At 35.9% G+C, this 15,335-nt stretch overlaps 1 protein-coding gene across 1 annotated transcript in view; it reads left to right on the plus strand.

Annotated features, from left to right (window-relative positions):
* The window catches only part of CFAP47 (cilia and flagella associated protein 47), a 566,656-nt gene that overhangs the window by 315,259 nt on the left and 236,062 nt on the right, over positions 1–15,335 (plus strand). The window lies entirely within an intron of this gene.

Here is a 15,335-nt window from a genome sequence, read left to right on the forward strand (position 1 = left end):
AATTTAAGTGCTAAATTGCTGATACTGAAATCTGTAGACCTGTTGTTACTCTTTGTTAAGGGGTGGTTGTCCGATACAGATAGCTAAGTACACTTTGAGAAAGGCGAGCTCTTGCTTTGACAGTGTACTAGGTTGTAGCAGTTGTGCTGGAGTCAAGGTTCAGGTTAGCTTTTAAGGATAGGAGAGATATTGGTGGCAAAGGCATATCAGGAGAACAGGTGTTATTTATGAGTAATTTATCTTTGATCTGGACTAGGACGTTTAGTAGTTGAATACTTACTCTTGGTCTCCTGATCCCCTTTTATTCTGTTATTCTAATTATGAAGGACCAACCCAGATTTAATAGACTATTAATAAATTTACATTATTAAATGCAAGCAATAAGATGTAAACAGTGTGACTAAGCAACTTAAACTATCCAAAATTAGGTTTCTTTTCACTTCTTTCCAAGCTGGTAGATAATAATAGGATTATAATTTCTTTACTAGGGCTATTCCTACAATGTATCATAACTCCAGTGTCATGGATTCTACTTTATATTGTTGCTAACTTAGGTTTTGTTAAATTTTCCTTTTTTCCTTTCCTGTGGCTTTTTTTTTTTTAAGTTTATTTATTTATTTAGAGAGAGAGAGAGTACACACAGATGGGGCAGGGGCAGAGAGAGAGAGAGAGAGAGAGAGAGAGAGAGAGAGAATCCCAAGTAGGCTCCTCACTGTCAGTGCAGAGCCCAATGTGGGGCTCGAACCCACGAACCATGAGATCATGACCTGAGCCAAAGTCAGACACTTAAACAACTGAGCCACCCAGGCACCCCTCCTGTGGCTTTGTGTTAACTATAAAATGTTTCTAAATCCAAAAGGTGGTTACACATCATAATGTCACAAGATCATCTGTTCATTTTGCCTTCCTAGGAGATCTAAGATCCCAGATTCAAATGCTAAGTGGCCAAGCAGATAACAAGGATTTATTAATTAGGTCTTGTCTCAGACAAGAGGGATGATGGAGCCTACCATAGACTGGAGAGTATGTGCCCCATCTAAACATTCAAAATAATAAAAAATAAACAGAAAAGCTTGAGTTTATGCAATAACTGTGAGGGCATGTTTGACTTATTAGCTGTCAAGCTGGTGACAGCTCTTAAGTGAAATTTTTGTCTTTTTAATCTTTTCAATGTACTATTAAATATTTTTAAGTGCTCATTTATTTTTAGAGAGAGAGAGACAGAGGTAGAGAGCAAGAATCCCAAGCACGCTCTGTGTTGTCAGTGCAGAGCCTGATGTGGATCTCGAACTCACTAACCTTGAGATCATGACCTGAACTGAAATCAAGAATCAGACGCTTAACCAAATGAGCCACCCAGGTGCCCCTGTGCTATTAAATTTTTAAGTGGAGAATTTATTAGGATAATTTTTTACCCCCTTTGAGATAACTGGATAAAACTGTGTATTATAAGCCCAGCTAGGATTCCCAGCCCAAACAATTCACTTATTCAGCCATTGACTCAACACTGTTGAGCATCAATTCCTTTGGGAAAAATGATGAAAATTGGCATATTAAAATGCTGTTTAATTATAAATAAGTATGAAGTTATCTATATTTAAAAATCTTTCACTTAGATAATTTTCAAAGGCTAATATATTTCTCTCATGTAATTGTTAACTGTGTATTTGAGTAAGAAGATATTGTGAGAATTAAGAAAAATAGAACTGTAAATTTTTTAAAAGATCATGCAGAAAAGTTTTAAAATGTAATTTGCATATTGTGGTTCCTGTCTAACTTGATTTTCTAGGCAGTTTGCTTTGTAGAGCTTGTAGCCCAGGTTTCTGTTTCAGCAACCTTCAGCATACATTTAAATAAATTAAGTTTACAAAAACAGAATATTCTAACTCAGGATAGTAGCAGATTGAATAAAATACATAGCCTGAACAGTGTACATTCTATTGTTAAGCGGTGGACTTGATTAATGAAAAGGAAAAAACAGATGTTTTTTAAGTTTAATAAATAATATTCTATTAGAATTTGGGACAAAGAATAGTAGAGTTAAGCATATAAAAATCTAATCTTTGGGATATAAGCCACTTTGAAGAAAACAAACCATAAAATTCCTAGTAATAAATACAGTAATATAGAAACAAATCTTGTTTTTAAAAATATTTTTTTTAAGTAGTCTCTGCACCCAACATGGGGCTTGAACTCACAACCCTGAGATCAAGAGTCACATGCTCTACAGACTGAGCCAGCCAGGCACCCCTAAATCTTGTTTTTTATGGGTGGCATGGAGAAAGAAGGAAATGACAAGCATTTATCTGGACAAGTAGCAATAGCCCAGTGTCCCTGCTAATTGCAGGAAAGAGGTACAAGTAGGGTCATTTTTATAATCTCTTAAAGTTCTAAAGTCATCAAAAGGAATGAGTTTTTTTTTTTAATGTTTTATGTTTTTTTTTTTGAGAAAGAGAGAGAGACAGAGTATGTGCGGGGGGAGTGTCAGAGAGAGAGGGAGACACAGAATCCAAAGCAGGCTGCAGGCTCCGTGCTGTCAGCACAGAGCCCCATGCAGGGCTTGAACTCATGAACTGCGAGATTGCGACATGAGCTGAAGTTGGCCGCTTAACTGACTGAGCCCACCCAACACCCCCTGGAACTAGTTTTGAGGTATTAAAAGTGGCTGTCTTCAACCCATTCATATCAATGTTTCCTATCAGTTTTTACTTTTTTGAAATTCCTAATGAAAAGTCCATATTTCCGATTAATAATAGCTATTACTGAAATTATTTAAAATAATCTACTTAAATCCATATTTATTTTAGCCCCATCATTTAGAAAGGTATTATTTTTCCCATCCTACCATTTAACATTATAATGCTTTCAACGGAATGAAAGAAAGCTGTAGAGAGAGTGCATATGCATATAAGTGGGTGAATCCGTCTCTACAGATGTACATATATGACAACATTTTCCCATGGAAGGAACATCATGTGTTGTCCCACTTCATAGGTGTCAGAGATCCTGTGACACTTTTGTGTTGGTAGACTGGAGTAGGTCTAGGTCTAGTATTTGTTGAGCACCAACAATATGCAAAGCACTGTGACAGTTCGTTTCATAGTTTTTCTCATTTAATCCTCCCAATAGATATTTCTGTCTAGGCATTGATCCTTCTACTTGCATACCCAAGGACTCTAGCATGGCTCACAACAGTCTTTCCACACAGTTTTTAGTCTTCTCAAGCATCCTCTTTTCTCCAGTCCTTATCCATCTCCAACCTTCACTGGGCAAATGACTTTGTCACCTCTGTCATAGAGCAGAAAGGGCTACATGACCACATACTCTTCCTTAACCCCCTTAGCCCATCCCCCTTAGTCTCTAAATAGTAGGATTCTACTCTATCAACCTTGCTGTGTGTAGCAAGACCTTTGTCTTATCCCAGATAACCTGCTCTTGGGCTCTTCTCCATCCTTTATCACAGCTCCTTCTTCTTTGAGAGCAGTTCCTTCACTTTTGACCCTCAAACCTTCTCAGGCTTCAGAAACTAAAGAAATTCATACTTTTCCCATGACAAACATACTTTTCAGTAGAGTGATCTGTATTTGCAGTTTGTATTCTTGCATGAGTAGTTCTCAACCTCTCAAATCTGGCTTTTGCTCTACCACTGTAGTAAAATGGGCAGTTGCTTTCTAATTACCAAAGCCAATGGACCATTCTCAGTCTACATCTTACTGGATCTCTATTACATTTAACCTGGATGATTAGGCATGTACTCAGAAGTCTAGACATTTGACATAAGTCTTTAACCTTGTTCCCAGCATTTCTTCTCCATCCCCTTGACAAGATTTCTGCTTAGTCTTTTTGTGGGTTCTTCTGTTTACTCCATCAGTATGGGAGTCTTCAAGGTCCTACTTGTTCTATTGGGGCTATTATTACTTTTAATGTATCCTGTAAGGGATTTTGTACACTCCCATAGTTAAAACTACCATTAACATCACTAACATTTATCTCTATTCCTATCATTTTCCTTCTGTTTTCAACTCAGATATTCAGAAGCATATGACATGCCTACCTAGATATATGTATGCAAGTATATATACAAATAGATTTGTCCCTCAGATTCAAAATGAATGTATTATTATTCTCCATTGAGTTTGTTCCTTATCATATAATCTTTATCTTTTCATATGATGGGACATATATCCACCCTGTGTCTTATATTAGATATCTGGCTATCTGCTTGACACTTCTCTTTTTTGAGGTCATACTGCAATTTATCTTTTAGTTCTCAGTTTTTGCAATTTATTTCCTTCTCTTCTTTCCTTCTTTACTCCCACTGTTCATGACTCAGGTATTCATCAGTACTTCACAAATGGAAAAAGTAATCACATCTATCTCTTCTCGATGAGATGCAGATTTAATGAGATGACATATGTGAAGAATTCAAGTGCTATATGATATACCTAATAAATGCGGCCATTCATTATATTCTAGTCTTGTCACCCTTAAAGTACTTCACCTCTAGGCACCAGAACTATTAAATCTGACCACAAAATATTACTGAAACATTTAGTGATTTCAGAGGCAGATTTACTATGATTCCAAAGACACATAAATTTTACTATTCTTCCTTTTTTGACCCCACTTGTTAGTCCCTGTACCTAGTTTTATATTTACAATTTTGCATTCTTTCTCTTCAAGAAGGTCCCTAAATTTTCAAAGCCTCAGGCCTCATAAAACCTAGACTTTTGCCTGGGTGTAGATCTTGATTTAAAATCTCATCTACCTGTGATTCTGGGTATATTGAAATATATGGGCGGGAGGACCCTAAATGGGTAGAGGTAAACAGGAAATCTCCAGTGGATCCAGGAGCACTTACCTCCCTAGTATAGAGGGTCCTATGTATATCGTGCCACCCATGAAAAATAGGCTCTAGGCTGGTTTTGCTGATCAATTACACAGAGCTCAAAACTCTCATTTCCACGGTTACCTCTTCAGCTTCTAGTATTTTATTTTGACTCAATTTCTTGTTGTCTCTCAAGGGATATATGGCAGGCATATTAGTGCATATTTTAGGAACACTGTTCTCTGTCTATACCTTCTCCCATTTGATTCCAATTTTCTTAATTCTTTAATACTTACTAATAACTAGTGATCTAATAGGTGACAGGTACTCACTAAATCCTTTCGTGACAGCTGTTTAATATGTAATGTGATTATAAACTGTACTAGAAATTTATTATTAATAACTTACATTATATGTAGTTCTATCCATTTTATAAGGATTAAATACATTATTGTAATAGCCAAATTATCCTTCAGTATGAAAATAAGACTGAAAAATTGTTGCACTAAAAATGAACACAAATTCCTGCTTAAAATTTATTAAATGTTCTTGGACAAATAAACCTAATATCTCTGGGTTATATCTAATAACCACACATGCATTTCAAATAGAATAAAAGTAAATTTCATTTAACAGAGTACCAGTTAAAATGTTAGTTTTAATGCTTAAGCTGAGTTAAATTGAAGCAATTGACTATACTTTACTGTTCACATCACTAAATCACCCAATCTTAAAAGTGTACTTTAGTTCATTTTTCTCAAAATAGCTATAGTTAAATTTGTGGTGATATATTTATTACATTGTTTTTGGTAAAAACTTTTTAAATTTGCACAGGACTTTTGAAATAGAATTTCTTTAATTCAGTTAGAAATATAATTCAAATGCATATTTCATATAGGATTGCCACATTTGTAAGCCATCAAGTCCAATTACAGTCTATAAAAGAATGTTATTAAATTCTAAAAGGCAATCAGTGATCCACATACTACATTTAAATCTCCTAAGATCAAAATCTCCTAAGAACAAAAACCATATATTCTATCTACAATCTTTAGGTTTAATATCTAATTACAAATGTAGGGGTGCCTGAGTGGCTCAGTCGGTTGGGCGTGAGCCGACTCAGGTCATGATCTCGCGGTTTGTGAGTTCGAGCCCCACATCGGGCTCAGGGCTGATAGCTCAGAGACTAGAGCCTGCTTCGGGTTCTGTGTCTCCCTCTGTCTGCCCCTCTGCTGCTTGCACTCTGTCTCTCGCATTGTCTCAAAAATAAATAAACATTAAAAAACTTATAAATGTAATAGTTTATGTTATAGCCTACCTTCCGAGAAGACTTGTAATCATAATCATAAAAGGCAATACCTGTTATATAAATACTTTATATACATTTGAATTTACATCAAGTGAAAAATAAAAGGATATTTACCTATACTCATCTTAAACTTTATTCTTCTATTAATGTATTTCATTTGTAATAACTTTATTGAGATATTCATATATCATGCAGTTCACCAATTTAAAGTGTATAAATCAGTAGTTTCCAATATATGCCTAAATACATGTAACCATTACCCCAGTTAATTTTAAAACATTTATATCACCTCAAAAAGAAACTCATTACCCTTTAGCTATCAACTCCTTATCATCCACCCTACCCCTCAGTCGTAATTAATCATTAATCTTTGTCTCTACATGGATTTGCCTCTTCTGGAGATTTCATATAAAGGAAATCATGTAATATATGGCATTTTATGACTAGCTTCTTCTACCTAGCATAATGTTTTCCTAGTTCACCCATGTTGTATCACGTATCCATCCTTCATTCCTTTCATTGGCCAAATAATACTCCATTGTATGACTATAACACATTTGGGTTATCCATTCATCAGTTGATGAATGTTCGGGTTGCTTCTACCTTTTGCTTAGTATGAATAATGCTGCTATAAACATTTTTTGGGCTGAACATATGTTTCTGTTTTTCCTGGGTGTGTTTATATATATATCTGTAAGTAGAACTGTTGGGTCACATGGTAACCATGTTTAAACATTTGAGGAACTGCCAGACTGTTTTCCAAAGTGGCCATACCATTTTATATTTCCCTAGCAGTGTGTGAGGTTTCCATTGTCTCCACATTATCAACAACACTTGTTATCTGACTTTTTAATTTCAGTGATCCTAGTGGGTAGAAATGGTGTCTATTGTGGTTTTGATTTGCATTTCCCTGCAAATCAGGTGCCTCAGGATGTTGAGCTTCTTTCCATGTCCTTATTGGCTATTTACATATCATTTGCATAAATGTCTATTCAGAACTTTTACCCATTTTTAAGCTGTCTTTTTCTTATTGATTTGCAAGTGTTCCATCTATATTCTAGATACAATACTTTATCAGATATAGGTTTTGCAAATAGTTTCTTCCATTCTGTGGGTTGTCTTTCCACTCTTGATAATATTCTCTGAAGCATAGTTGTTAATTGTAATGGAGTGTAATTTATTTTTGTTGTTGATCTTGTTGCTCTTGTTTTTGATGTCATATTTCAGAATCCATTGCCAAATTTGAAGTCATGAAGATTTAGCTCTATTTTCTTCTAAGAATCTTACAGCTTTAGTCCTTACATTTAGGTCTTTCATCCATTTTGGGTTAATATTTGTATATTGTTTGAGGTAAGGGTCTAACTTCATTCTTTTGAATGTGGCTGTCCCAGTGGTCTTGGAACCATTTGTTGAAACAACCATTCTTTCTGCATTGAATTATCTTGATACCCTTGTTGAAAACCAGTTGACCATAAATATATGGTTTATTTCTGGATTCTCTATTATATCCATAGATCTATATGCCTTTCCTTATGCCAGTACCATACTTTTCTGATTACTTTTGCTTTGTAGTAAGTTTTGAAATCAGAAAGTGTGTGTCCTACTACATTGTCCTTGTTTAGCCAAATTGTTTGGCTGTTCTGGTATTCTCACAATTTCATATGGATTTTAGAATCAGTTTGTCAGTTTCTGCAAGCAAGCCAACTGGCCACCTGATAGGTATTGCATTGAATATATAAATCAATTTGGAGAAGATTGTCATTTTAATAATATTAAGTCTTGTGATTCATGACCATGCAGTATTTTTCCATTTCTTTAGATATCCCTTAATATCTTTCAACAACAGTGTTTTGTAGTTTTAAAAGTATAAGTTTTGTACTTTTTTGTTAAATATATTCCTAAGTATTTTATCCTTTTTCATGATATTACAAATGGAATTGTTTTCTTAATTTCATTTTTAGATTATTCATTGCAAATGTGTAGAAATATAATTGATGTTGTATATTAAAATTCTATCATGTGGCCTTGATGAATTGATTTTTTAATTCTAATATGTTTTACTGGTTTCCTTAGGATTTTCTGTCTACAGTATCATGTTATATGCATATAGAGATCATCTTATATCTTCCCTTCTGAAATGGATTGTTTTTATCTCTTTTTCTTACCTAATTTATCTAGTCAATACTTCAACTACAGTGTTAAATAGAAGTGATAAGAGGGCACATTCTTGTCTTCTTCCTGAATTTATGGACAAAGAATCCAGTGTTTAATCATTAAGTATCATGATAGTTGTAGGTAGCTCATAGATACCCTCTATGAGGTTGAGGAACTACCCATCTCTTCCTAGTTTGTTGAGTGTTTTTCTCATGAAAGTGTATTGTATTTTTCTAAATTACTTTTTGCATAATTGGGATGAGCATGTAGTTTCTTTTTATTTTTTTATATTCTTTTGTTCTATTGATAAAGCATATCATTGATTTTTGGATGTTAAACAAATCTTGCATCCCTGTGATAAATCCCATTTGGTAATTGCCATGATCTGAATGTTTTTGGTCCTTCAGAATTCATATGTTGAAAACCTAATGGCCAAGGTGATACTATTAGGAAGTATGGCCTTTAGAAGGTGATTAGGTCATGAGGACACAGCCCTCATAAATGGGATTAATATCCTCATAAAAGATGACCCAGGGTGTTAGTTCACCCTATCTCTTATGGGAGGATACAAAGAGAAATCTGAAACCCAGAAGAACATCCTCACCCGACTGCTGATACCTCATTCTTGGACTTTGAGTCTGCAGAATTGTGATAAATGTGTTGTTTATGAGCCACGTAGTCTATGCTATTTTGTTATACCATCCCAAACACATTAAGACAGTAATGCTGATAATTCTTCTATATGTTGCTGAATTCTATTTAATTTTGTTTTTATATTCATAAGAAATTTTGGTCTACAGTTTTTATTATGATGTCTGTGTGATAATACTGGCCTTATGGAAAGAGTTAGGAAGTGTTCCTTCCTTTTATTTCTTTTGGAAGCATTTCAGAGGGATTGGTGTTGATTCTTTAAGTGTTTGGTATATTTCTCCAGTAAAGTCATCTGGTCATGGGCTTTTCTTTGTTGGGGGATTTTTAGTTACTGATTCAATATCTTTACTTGTTATATAGATGTATTTTTTTTTAAAAATTAATGTTTATTTTTTGAGAGAGAGAGAGAGAAAGAGAGAGATAGAGTGTGTGAGCAGGGGCAGAGAGAGAAGGGAGACACAGAATCTGAAGCAGGCTCCAGGCTCTGAGCTGTCAGCATAGAGCCTGATACAGGGCTGGAACTCACAAACCAGGAGAATCATGATCTGCGCTGAAGTCAGACGCTTAACCACTTAGCCAACTGAGCCACCCAGGTGCCTTATATAGATCTATTTAGAATGTCTTTCTTTTTTGAATCAGTTTCCATGGTTTGTGTCATTTAAATTATGTAAATTTTGCCATACAATTGTTTATACCATTCTCTTACATTCCATTTTGTTTCTGTAAGGCAGAAGTAATGCTCCTAGTTTATTCCAGTAATTTGAATATTTTCTTTTTCTCTTGGTCCATTGAGCTAAATGTTTGTCAATTTTGTGGATCTTTTCAAAGAACTGGCTTTTGGTTTCCGAGATTTCTTTCTGTTGTTTTTTCTATTTCATTGATTTCTCTTTCAATCTTTATTTTTTTCATTCTACTTTCAGTTTAGGTACCTCTTCTTTTTTCTCTGTCTTAAAGTGAAAGTTTAGGTTTTTGATTTCAGATCTCTTTTCTTCTTTATTATAGGCATTTATAGTTTAAAATTCCTTATAGGGATTTACAGCTATAAATTACTAGGTTAGTTGAATCCTATAAGTTTTTGTGTTTTTATCTTCATTTTCATTAATCTGAAAGTACTTCCTAATTTCCCCAGATGTTTTTCTTGATGCACTGATTGTTTAAGAGTATATTCACAGTAACAATAGTTGTTTTGGGAGGGAGGTTGAAATATTATAAAACACCCAGTATAGGTCCCATGGTGTAATGGTCAGCACTCTGGACTCTGAAACACCCAATATATAAATTAGGTAAATGGAAAGCTTCTCTGTTCAAAACCAGAGAAGATGCTTCAGAACTAAGTCTGTTTGCCCTCTTCCCACCTATTATTGTATCCCCAGCAGTGGTTCATGAAGCACATTCTCAGAAGGCTGGGGTTCTGATGAATACAATTTGAAAGCTCCTGATTTAGCCCAACTTCCACATTTTATAGGTGAGAAAATTGAAACACACAGAGGGTAAGCACTTCAGCTAGAATCAAGTCGATAGTGGCATAATTCACTCTTTGAACAAAGAAGCTAGATTATAGGATACTTTAGTCAACAAATACTTATTATTGAGAACCTACTGTGTATAAGCAGTGTTAAGGTACCCAAGATATAGCAGTGAACACAATAGAAAAGATCCTAGTCTTTTAGAAATTTGATGTAGATAATCGTTCCTAGTGTTTGCCATCATTGGGGTATGCTTTGAGTGACATTTTCATTGTAGGTTGTCACTCTTCTATGGCTCATTCTTTCAGTCTATCTTGTGACTCAGGGTATTACTTCTTTGGATAACTAACTAGTTAGATGTACTGACACTGGTCGCGGCATCAAGAAATATGACTAGCCGTATGAGAACTTAACCCAACCTTTGACTTTTATTGTTTGAATAAAAAAGGCCCAACCTCTGGTTTTCAGTTTCAAATGATGTACAAATTGTTAGTGACTAGATTGACATATTAAATGCGTATTATTGTCTGCTCTATAACTGCTATAATTGTCTGCTTATAACTTTCAGCCATTTCTATTTTAAATCAATTGTTTCTATACACATGTTATCTGATTGAAAATAATTACATGGCCTTATCTCCTTGGTTGATCAATTTTTATTCTAATATTTGAAGGTTCTGGTATAATAGTCACTTTTTCTTATTTTTCAGAAAAACAAAATGAAGGTGCAGCTTTATTTTATGAATTTATTTTCTATTTTCATGCATGGGGGTCCAGAAGGGATTTTAATGAAGGTCTATTAAATTTAATACACTGAACTTTAGAACAGTCAAATTCAGAAATCGTGAAAGTAGTTAAGTGTATGTACATAATTTAGAAAATCTTATGATTTTGCTTGCCGCTGCTATATCTGTGTGTGTGTTTGTGTGTGTGTGAATAGAGTATAAAACTTCATTTAAAAAAAATTTTTTTTTTTTAACGTTTATTTATTTTTGGGACAGAGAGAGACAGAGCATGAATGGGGGAGGGGCAGAGAGAGAGGGAGACACAGAATTGGAAACAGGCTCCAGGCTCTGAGCCATCAGCCCAGAGCCTGACGCGGGGCTCGAACTCACGGACCGCAAGATCGTGACCTGGCTGAAGCCGGACGCTTAACCGACTGCGCCACCCAGGCGCCCCTAAAACTTCATTTTTTAAAAATAAAAGTCAGTGGAAAAATAGTGTCTGAAATAGAATTTTGTTCTTAAGTTTGTGGGCAACTGTAGTACTCATTTGAACGCAACAAATGCTAACTAGTGGCACATTCCATTGTAATATCACACATATACATAATAAAACATAATGAAGGTATTTGAAGTCAGTCTCTTTTTGGCATTACGTCTATGATTATTTACCATTCCTACATTTACTAAGTTTCTTTATTTTACCTTTAAGCATAGAATCTGAGAGAATTTTCATTTTGTCCTTTATACTTAAAACATTTTGATCTTTCTCTTTGGTGTTTTAATAAGTATTGTGGTATGATCACCTTCTTGTGGAGGGAAATAATCATCTTGTCTTTTCTCCGAGAGGTGCCTCCTCACCAACTCTGGGATGTGGAGGACTGCCCAGTGCACCTAACTGTCTGACTTCCTATAGAAACATAGCTGGGATCTAACATTAGGAAAAGTGGGGTGGGGGGAGTGGGGGGTGGAGAAGGGGAATCCGATGATGGAGTGAGAGAAGAAATGATGGAAGTTTTAGTGGTCAGCAGGTGACCGGGTACTTAAAAGGTAAACATGTTAATACCTTATGTACACATTTCAAGGTCTAACCATTGATATTTATATTTTATTGATTATCCTGCTTTCTGTAATACTTTTTATCATAATCTGAGTCATTGAAAGGCGTCACCTTTGGAGAATGTGTTCATGAACAGTAACTGAACCTTTTGCTCCTCTTCCCTAATCACACTAGTGGGTGCAGGGATCAGTCCTGTTGATCAAAGTATTGTCCTCAGTTCATAACCCTGCTCACAGACAGATTCCTTGGCTGAGTCAGAAAACTGGGTCATGTGCTCTTATAATCTGGCCTTGGCCCAAGCTGCCTCTGGAATGGACAAATGACCGAGCTGCTGAGACTGTTCACTCCTATCTCTTTCCATTTCAGGGTATGTTTTCATTTATTTTCTTTGTCCCACTTGTGGGTGGTTATAACCTGATTGGAACATTGAGTGTCTCCCTTTTGTATAAACTCCCCTTTAGAAATGTCATTTTTTAAAGTTTTATTTCTAGCCAACAACCTTGGTTTTTCTCAGAAAAAGAGATTTTACACTGATTGATTGAAGTACACCTGATGCACGATGTTAACATTATTTTTAGGTGTATAACAGTGATTGGACAAGTCTCTGTGTTATGCTATAGGTCTGTGCTTACCACAAGTGGAGCTTCCGTCACCATACAACACAATTACAATATCATTAATGGTTCCCTGTGCTGTACCTTCCATACCCATGACTTATTCATTCCACGACTGGAAGCCTAGATCTTCCCACTCCTCTCCACCCATTTTGCCCATCCCCCCACTCTCTTCCCTCAGGCAACCATCAGTTGGTTCTGGGTATTTGTGGGTCTCTTTCTGGTTTTTTTGTTTGTTCGATTACTTGTTTTGTTTTTTATATTCCACATATAAGTGAGATCATCTCATATTTATCTTTCTCTGAAGAAAGAGAGATTTTATGTATTTATTTCTTAAAGTTGTATTTATTTATTTTGAGAGAGAGAGCAAGCGAGTGGGAGAGAGGAAGAAAGAGAATCCCAAGCAGGCTCCACACTGTCAGCGCAGAGCCCATCACGGGCTCAATACCACAAACCCATGAGATTGTGACCTGAGCCAAAATCAAGAGTCGAATGCTTAACCAACTTGAGCCATCCAGATGCCCCAAGAAAGAGAGATTTTAGAGTTGCAGTTAACATTGTGATTTTTGAGATGGAAATTATGTAGTAATATGTAAATCTTTATCAGAATATTTGAGCTCTAATTGTGTGATTCCAATAAGTCTTAAGATAATAAGAAGAGAAAAAAACTAGAAATGCTTACTGGAAATGTTAGGAAAGAATTTCTGTGGAGGAAAAAAAAAGAATTTCTGTGGAGGATTGATAGCTTGGATTTTTTTTTTTTCTGGGCATAGTACATGTTTTCTCACATATAAAAATGATTTAATAAAGTAAATAAAAATGATTTAATTATATATGCATATCCATATCTAAACTATGCTGCATTTCATTTAATTATTTGTCCTAAAAATGTATAGTTTAATTGTAACATTTATGCCTCTTCCATTCTTCATTTGTTTTGTTACTTTTTAAAATCTATTTTTGTTAGAAACTTCATTATATTTTATCAGAAATTTAGGAGACTTTCATTCATTCATCTGGATTCATTTTAAAGGGGTCTGAATGATGAAGAAATCATACTAAATTCTTGTCCTCAGGAAGCTTATAAACTAGTGGAAATGACAGTAATTGGGCACATGGTAACCCTGATACACAGTTCAAGCTGATCACTGCTTGTCTACTTAGTTTTCTAGTCATTGGAGTGTTTATTCACCTGGTTACAGAAATTATTTCAGGATTTGAGTTGGTTTAGAGAGACTTGGGATCTTTGCTGGAATTTTGGAAAAGGAATATATATATTTTTAATTTTCTTTAACTTTTTTTTTTTTTGAGAGGGAGAGATTGAGAGAGACAAAGCACAAGTAGGGGAGGGGCAGAGAGAAAGGGAGACACAGAATCCAAAGCAGGCTCTAGGCTCTGAGGTGTCAGCACAGAGCCCGATATGGGGCTCGAACCCACGAATGCGAGATGATGACTGGAGCCAAAGTTGGACATTCAAATGACTGAGCCACTCAGGTGCCCTGGAAAAGGGATATTTTTCCCCAGGTCTGCCAAGCTGGGAGGATAGAAGTCTGGTGTAAGTGGGTAGAGTCTCCAAGAATGAGGTCCACGTAGAGAAAGATGGATGACATCTTATGATTTCAGGTGCATCTCTGGATGCTGTCACTGTAAAGGTGGTCATTCCCTTTGTGCATGCCACTTACTGGTTCAACACATTACCTCTGTGGTTCCTGCTAGTTTTAGCTGAGCTTCTGACAAATGAAAGTGATTTGAGAGGTGCGGTGTCCAAGCCTGCGTTCTTTCCACGTTGCTGGTAGTTGCCAACTCTGGCTGTACAGTGGCACCTGGGGACCTTTTACAAAATACACCTTCCAGGGCCAACTCCAGACCTACTGAATCACTCCCAGGTCGGAAGAGGTCTAGGAACCTGTATTTTAAAAGTCTCTTTCAAGGGGCACCTGGGTGGCTGAGTCGGTTAAACATCGGACTCATCTGATTCTCGACGCTGCTCAGGTCATGATCTCACGATTTGTGAGGTCGAGCCCCGCATTGGGTTCTGCGCTGACAATGCAAAACCTGCTTGGGATTCTCTGTCTCCCTGTCTCTCTGCCCATCCTCTGTGCTCTTGCTTTCTCTCATAATAAATAAACGTTTAAAAATAAAATAAAAGCCTCCTTCTGGATCACCATCATAGTTAATCCACATATTAGAGTTGGGGAACCATTGCTGTACAGAATAATGCCGCCACTTTACGTCTCCATTTTGCAAATGGAGAAAGTCGATCCCAGAAAATTAAAATCCCTTTCAGAGGCCATGTAAGAGGTCACATCAAGTCTTTTGAGTAAGCACTCAAATCTAAAGTCTTTGTTGATTTTTCCTTTTTGCAATGCTGCATTAAAAAGTCACACTGCTCTTTATTCTTAGGTTGGTGATTGTCTTAGTTTGAGTCCCCTAGAAAACGAAGCCCAAAGCAAGAATCATATACTGATGCTTTACTTGGGAGTTGCAAACTCAGGGCAATGAGAGTGAGAAAAAAGAGAAACAAGAAAGGG

The sequence above is a fragment of the Prionailurus viverrinus genome, chromosome X, assembly GCF_022837055.1.
Source record: "Prionailurus viverrinus isolate Anna chromosome X, UM_Priviv_1.0, whole genome shotgun sequence".
Classification (NCBI taxonomy): Eukaryota; Metazoa; Chordata; class Mammalia; order Carnivora; family Felidae; genus Prionailurus; species Prionailurus viverrinus.